The sequence below is a fragment of the Pygocentrus nattereri genome, chromosome 28 (assembly GCF_015220715.1).
Source record: "Pygocentrus nattereri isolate fPygNat1 chromosome 28, fPygNat1.pri, whole genome shotgun sequence".
Taxonomy (NCBI): Eukaryota; Metazoa; Chordata; class Actinopteri; order Characiformes; family Serrasalmidae; genus Pygocentrus; species Pygocentrus nattereri.
In genome coordinates, this window is record NC_051238.1 from 726,704 (window position 1) to 734,161 (window position 7,458).

Here is a 7,458-nt window from a genome sequence, read left to right on the forward strand (position 1 = left end):
AGAGGGAGGGAGGGAAGGGGGAGAGGGAGGGAGGGAGAGAGGGAGGATAGGGGAAGGAGGGATGGAAGGAGAGAGGAAGGGAAGGTGAGAGGGAGGGAGAGATAGAGATGGGAGAGGGAGGGGGGAGGAGTGAGGGAGGGAGAGAGAGATAGACATAGGGAGGGGGGAGGGAGGGAGGGAAGGAGTGAGGGAGGGAGAGAGAGACATAGAGAGGGAGGGAAGGAGAGAGGGAAGGAGAGGGAGGGAGGGAAGGAGTGAGGGAGGGAGAGAGACAGAGACAGAGGGAGGGAGAGAGATTGGGAGGGAGGGAGAGAGAGATGGGGAGAGAGGGAGAGAGAGATGGGGGAGAGGGGGGGGAGGGAGAGAGGGAGGGAACGAGAGAGGGAGGGAGAGGGAGGGAGGGAAGGAGTGAGGGAGGGAGAGAGAGAGACAGGGAGTGAGAGAGGGAGGGAGAGAGAGAGATGGGGAGAGGGAGGGGGGAGGAGTGAGGGAGGGAGAGAAAGATAGACATAGGGAGGGAAGGAGTGAGGGAGGGAGAGAGAGACATAGAGAGGGAGGGAAGGAGAGAGGGAGGGAGAGGGAGGGCGGTAGGGAAGGAGTGAGGGAGGGAGAGAGAGAGACAGAGGGAGGGAGAGAGATTGGGAGGGAGGGAGAGAGAGATGGGGAGAGAGGGAGAGAGAGATGGGGGAGAGGGGGGGAGGGAGAGAGGGAGGGAAGGAGAGAGGGAGGGAGAGGGAGGGAGGGAAGGAGTGAGGGAGGGAGAGAGAGAGAGACAGCGAGTGAGAGAGGGAGGGAGAGGGAGGGAGGGAAGGGGGAGAGGGAGGGAGGGAGGAAGGGAGGGAGGGAGAGAGAGAGATGGGGAGAGGGAGGGGGGAGGAGTGAGGGAGGGAGAGAAAGATAGACATAGGGAGGGAAGGAGTGAGGGAGGGAGAGAGAGACATAGAGAGGGAGGGAAGGAGAGAGGGAGGGAGAGGGAGGGCAGGAGGGAAGGAGTGAGGGAGGGAGAGAGAGAGAGACAGAGGGAGGGAGAGAGATGGGGAGGGAGGGACAGAGAGATGGGCAGAGAGGGAGAGAGAGATGGGGGGAGAGGGGGGGAGGGAGAGAGAGATAGACATAGGGAGGGGGGAGATGGGGAGGGAGGGAGAGAGAGAGACAGGGAGTGAAAGAGGGAGGGAGGGAAGGGAGAGAGGGAGGGAGGGAGAGAGGGAGGGAAGGGGTAGAGTGAAGGAAGGAGAGAGGGAGGGAGAGGGAGGGAGAGAGAGAGACGGAGTGAGAGAGGGAGGGAGAGGGAGGGAGGGAAGGAGTGAGGGAGGGAGAGAGAGAGACAGAGAGGGAGAGAGAGATGGGGGAGGGAGGGAGAGAAATGGGGAGAGAGGGAGGGAGAGAGATGGGGAGAGAGGGAGAGAGAGAGATGGGGGGAGAGTGAGGGGGAGGAGTGAGGGAGGGAGGGAGGGAGAGAGGGAGGGAAGGGGTGAGGGAGGGAGAGATAGACATAGAGAGGGAGAGAAGGAGAGAGGGAGGGAGAGGGAGGGCGGGAGGGAAGGAGTGAGGGAGGGAGAGAGAGAGAGACAGAGGGAGGGAGAGAGATGGGGAGGGAGGGAGAGAGAGATGGGCAGAGAGTGAGAGAGAGAGGGAGGGAAGGGGTGGAGGGAGAGACAAAGAGAGAGGGAGAGAAAGATGGGGGAGAGAGGGAGAGAGATGGGGAGAGAGGGAGAGAGAGAGAGATGGGGAGAGAGATGGGGAGAGAGGGGGAGAGAGAGGGAAGGAGAGAGGGAGGGTGGAAGGAGTGAGGGAGGGAGACAGAAAGACAGAGAGAGAGGGAGAGAAAGATGGGGGAGGGACGGAGAGAGATCGGGAGAGAGGGAGAGAGAGAGAGAGAGATGGGGGAGACGGGGGGGGGAGGAAGGGAGGGAGAGAGAGATGGGGAGAGAGATGGGGAGAGAGGGGGAGAGAGATGGGGAGAGAGGGAGAGAGAGAGATGGAGGGAGGGAGAGAGAGAGACATAGAGAGGGAGGGAAGGAGAGAGGGAGGGAGAGGGAGGGAGAGGGAGGGAGGGAAGGAGTGAGGGAGGGAGAGAGAGAGAGAGAAAGACAGGGAGAGGGAGGGAGGGAAGGAGTGAGGGAGGGAGAGAGAGAGACAGAGAGGGAGAGAGAGATGGGGGAGGGAGGGAGAGAAATGGGGAGAGAGGGAGGGAGAGAGATGGGGAGAGAGGGAGAGAGAGAGATGGGGGGAGAGTGAGGGGGAGGAGTGAGGGAGGGAGGGAGGGAGAGAGATTGGGAGGGAGGGAGAGAGAGATGGGGAGAGAGGGAGAGAGAGATGGGGGAGAGGGGGGGAGGGAGAGAGGGAGGGAAGGAGAGAGGGAGGGAGAGGGAGGGAGGGAAGGAGTGAGGGAGGGAGAGAGAGAGAGACAGCGAGTGAGAGAGGGAGGGAGAGGGAGGGAGGGAAGGGGGAGAGGGAGGGAGGGAGGAAGGGAGGGAGGGAGAGAGAGAGATGGGGAGAGGGAGGGGGGAGGAGTGAGGGAGGGAGAGAAAGATAGACATAGGGAGGGAAGGAGTGAGGGAGGGAGAGAGAGACATAGAGAGGGAGGGAAGGAGAGAGGGAGGGAGAGGGAGGGCAGGAGGGAAGGAGTGAGGGAGGGAGAGAGAGAGAGACAGAGGGAGGGAGAGAGATGGGGAGGGAGGGAGAGAGAGATGGGCAGAGAGGGAGAGAGAGATGGGGGGAGAGGGGGGGAGGGAGAGAGAGATAGACATAGGGAGGGGGAGAGATGGGGAGGGAGGGAGAGAGAGAGACAGTGAGTGAAAGAGGGAGGGAGGGAAGGGGGAGAGGGAGGGAGGGAGAGAGGGAGGGAAGGGGTAGAGTGAAGGAAGGAGAGAGGGAGGGAGAGGGAGGGAGAGAGAGAGACGGAGTGAGAGAGGGAGGGAGAGGGAGGGAGGGAAGGAGTGAGGGAGGGAGAGAGAGAGACAGAGAGGGAGAGAGAGATGGGGGAGGGAGGGAGAGAAATGGGGAGAGAGGGAGGGAGAGAGATGGGGAGAGAGGGAGAGAGAGAGATGGGGGGAGAGTGAGGGGGAGGAGTGAGGGAGGGAGGGAGGGAGAGAGGGAGGGAAGGGGTGAGGGAGGGAGAGATAGACATAGAGAGGGAGAGAAGGAGAGAGGGAGGGAGAGGGAGGGCGGGAGGGAAGGAGTGAGGGAGGGAGAGAGAGAGAGACAGAGGGAGGGAGAGAGATGGGGAGGGAGGGAGAGAGAGATGGGCAGAGAGTGAGAGAGAGAGGGAGGGAAGGGGTGGAGGGAGAGACAAAGAGAGAGGGAGAGAAAGATGGGGGAGAGAGGGAGAGAGATGGGGAGAGAGGGAGAGAGAGAGAGATGGGGAGAGGGGGGGAGAGGGAGGGAGAGAGGGAGGGAAGGAGAGAGGGAGGGTGGAAGGAGTGAGGGAGGGAGACAGAAAGACAGAGAGAGAGGGAGAGAAAGATGGGGGAGGGACGGAGAGAGATCGGGAGAGAGGGAGAGAGAGAGAGAGATGGGGGAGAGGGGGGGGGAGGAAGGGAGGGAGAGAGAGAGAGATGGGGAGAGAGATGGGGAGAGAGGGGGAGAGAGATGGGGAGAGAGGGAGAGAGAGAGATGGAGGGAGGGAGAGAGAGAGACATAGAGAGGGAGGGAAGGAGAGAGGGAGGGAGAGGGAGGGAGAGGGAGGGAGGGAAGGAGTGAGGGAGGGAGAGAGAGAGAGAGAAAGACAGGGAGAGGGAGGGAGGGAAGGAGTGAGGGAGGGAGAGAGAGAGACAGAGAGGGAGAGAGAGATGGGGGAGGGAGGGAGAGAAATGGGGAGAGAGGGAGGGAGAGAGATGGGGAGAGAGGGAGAGAGAGAGATGGGGGGAGAGTGAGGGGGAGGAGTGAGGGAGGGAGGGAGGGAGAGATAGACATAGAGAGGGAGGGAAGGAGAGAGGGAGGGAGAGGGAGGGCGGGAGGGAAGGAGTGAGGGAGGGAGAGAGAGAGACAGAGGGAGAGAGAGATGGGGGAGGGAGGGAGAGAAATGGGGAGAGAGGGAGGGAGGGAGAGAGATGGGGAGAGAGGGAGAGAGAGAGATGGGGGAGAGGGAGGGGGAGGAGTGAGGGAGGGAGGGAGGGAAGGAGAGAGGGAGGGAGAGGGAGGGAGGGAAGGAGTGAGGGAGGGAGAGAGAGAGACAGAGAGAGGGAGAGAGAGAGATGGGGCAGAGTGAGGGAGAGAGATGTGGAAAGAGGGAGAGAGAGATTGGGGGAGGGAGGGGGGAGGAGTGAGGGAGGGAGAGAGCGATAGACATAGGGAGGGGGGGAGTGAGGGAGGGAGAGAGAGACGGAGGGAGGGAGGGGAAGAGAGAGATGGAGGGAGGAAGGGAGAGAGAGAGAGAGAGAGACGGACGGATGGAGAGAGAGAGATGGGGAGAGAGAGAGAGACATGGATGGACGGAGGGACGGGATAGAGACAGAGGGAGGAAGGGAGAGACAGACAGACGGACGGACAGACGGAGGGAGGGAGAGAGAGAGAGAGAGAGAGAGAGAGAGAGAGAGAGATGGGCAGAGAGAGAGAGACATGGACGGATGGAGAGACTGTTACGTGTGCGTGCCTTGTGCGTGCTCTCTCTCTCTCTCCCTCTCTCTCTTTCGTGCTCCCTCGTTAGCTCTCTTCTCTCCTTTTCTGCGCCTGTCGGTCTGTCTTTCACCTTATAGGTGGATCGGGGTGTCATTCATCATCCTCGTCGCGCTCGTCGCTTCCTGACCAATCAGAGGGGGCGTCCGGACCAGAAGAGGGCGGGGCTTCGTGCTCAAAAGCTGCGCGGCAGCAGTTGTTCGGAAGCCTTCGGCTCGCTTGCTGTGTTTTCGCTGTGCTGCTCATTCTGCTAACGCTCTGTTGTAAAGTTTTGTGCCTCAGTTTAGCTTTGCTGTTTTGTGTAGTGCTGTTGTCATTGTTACTCATTTGATATTGGTTGTCGTTATTGCCTCCCCTTTCTTCCTACTGTGTTTGAGCTGGTTTCCTGCTGGGAGGAAGAGCAGTTTAGACCGTGCGCGCACTTACACTGCCACACGCAGGTAGTCTAAGTGTCTAGACACACTAGTTTAGAGGCGGGCACCACCCCCTGTAGTTTTGGTCTAGTTTAGTGTAGCAGTCAGCTATTCTGCTTTGTTAGCTAGACAAGACCCAAATACCAGCTAGTGTAGTTCTTTTGTTATTTTCTTTTCTTTGGTGCCGTCTGTGTTCTCCCCCAGGCTGGTCCAGTTCCTCAACATCCTGGCTTGTTGTGTTGTTGTTTTGTGAACATTTTGCTTCTGTAGTGTACTGTGGATGTTCTTGAATTAAATCCGTTCTTCTGTATACTCTGGTTACTACTCTGTTGGCCATCTCCACCTACTCACACCACGCTTGTTACTGTCCCAACACCCTCCCCTGGACCGTAGCTATTTGTGGGAACGTAACAGAGACGGAGGGAGGAAGGGAGAGAGAGAGAGAGAGAGAGAGACATGGACGGACGGAGGGACGGCAGAGAGAGACGGAGGGAGGAAGGGAGGGGAAGAGAGAGATGGAGGGAGGGAGAGAGAGAGAGAGAGAGACAGACGGACGGACGGAGGGAGAGAGAGAGAGACATGGACGGACGGAGGGACGGGAGAGAGACAGAGGAAGGAAGGGAGAGAGAGAGAGAGAGAGAGAGGCGGATGGACAGAGGGAGGGCGAGAGAGAGAGATGGGCAGAGAGAGAGAGACATGGACGGATGGAGAGACGGAGGGAGGAAGGGAGAGAGACAGAGAGAGAGAGAGACATGGACAGAGGGAGGGAGGGAGAGACATGGAGGGACGGGAGAGAGACGGAGGGAGGAAGGGAGAGAGAGAGAGATGGACGGAGGGAGGGAGGGGAGGAGAGATATGGAGGGAGGAAGGGAGAGAGAGAGAGACATGGACAGACGGAGGGACGGGAGAGAGAGACAGAGGGAGGAAGGGAGAGAGAGAGACGGACGGAGGGAGGGAGGGGAGGGAGAGACATGGAGGGACGGGAGAGAGACGGAGGGAGGAAGGGAGAGAGAGAGAGATGGACGGAGGGAGGGAGGGGAGGAGAGATATGGAGGGAGGAAGGGAGAGAGAGAGAGACATGGACAGACGGAGGGACGGGAGAGAGAGACAGAGGGAGGAAGGGAGAGAGAGAGACGGACGGAGGGAGGGAGGGGAGGGAGAGACATGGAGGGACGGGAGAGAGACGGAGGGAGGAAGGGAGAGAGAGAGAGATGGACGGAGGGAGGGAGGGGAGGAGAGATATGGAGGGAGGAAGGGAGAGAGAGAGAGACATGGACAGACGGAGGGACGGGAGAGAGAGACAGAGGGAGGAAGGGAGAGAGAGAGACGGACGGAGGGAGGGAGGGGAGGAGAGATATGGAGAGAGGAAGGGAGAGAGAGAGAGAGACATGGACAGACGGAGGGACGGGAGAGAGAGACAGAGGGAGGAAGGGAGAAAGAGAGAGAGACGGACGGACGGACGGAGGGAGGGAGAGAGGAAGAGAGAGAGAGAGAGAGACATGGACGGATGGAGGGGGGGAAGAGAGAGACGGACGGATGGACAGACGGAGGGAGAGAGATGGGGAGAGAGAGAGAGAGAGAGAGAGAGACATGGACAGACGGAGGGACGGGAGAGAGAGACAGAGGGAGGAAGGGAGAGAGAGAGACGGACGGACGGACGGACGGAGGGAGGGAGAGAGAGAGATGGGGAGAGAGAGAGAGAGACATGGACGGATGGAGGGGGGGAAGAGAGAGACGGACGGATGGACAGACGGAGGGAGAGAGATGGGGAGAGAGAGAGAGAGAGAGAGAGACATGGACGGATGGAGGGGGGAGAGAGAGACGGAGGGAGGAAGGGAGAGAGAGATGGAGGGAGGAAGGGAGAGAGAGAGACGGACGGAGGGAGGGAGGGGAGGGAGAGACATGGAGGGACGGGAGAGAGACGGAGGGAGGAAGGGAGAGAGAGAGAGATGGATGGACGGAGGGAGGGAGGGGAGGAGAGATATGGAGGGAGGAAGGGAGAGAGAGAGAGACATGGACAGACGGAGGGACGGGAGAGAGAGACAGAGGGAGGAAGGGAGAGAGAGAGACGGACGGAGGGAGGGAGGGGAGGAGAGATATGGAGAGAGGAAGGGAGAGAGAGAGAGAGACATGGACAGACGGAGGGACGGGAGAGAGAGACAGAGGGAGGAAGGGAGAAAGAGAGAGAGACGGACGGACGGACGGAGGGAGGGAGAGAGGAAGAGAGAGAGAGAGAGAGACATGGACGGATGGAGGGGGGGAAGAGAGAGACGGACGGATGGACAGACGGAGGGAGAGAGATGGGGAGAGAGAGAGAGAGAGAGAGAGAGAGACATGGACAGACGGAGGGACGGGAGAGAGAGACAGAGGGAGGAAGGGAGAGAGAGAGACGGACGGACGGACGGACGGAGGGAGGGAGAGAGAGAGA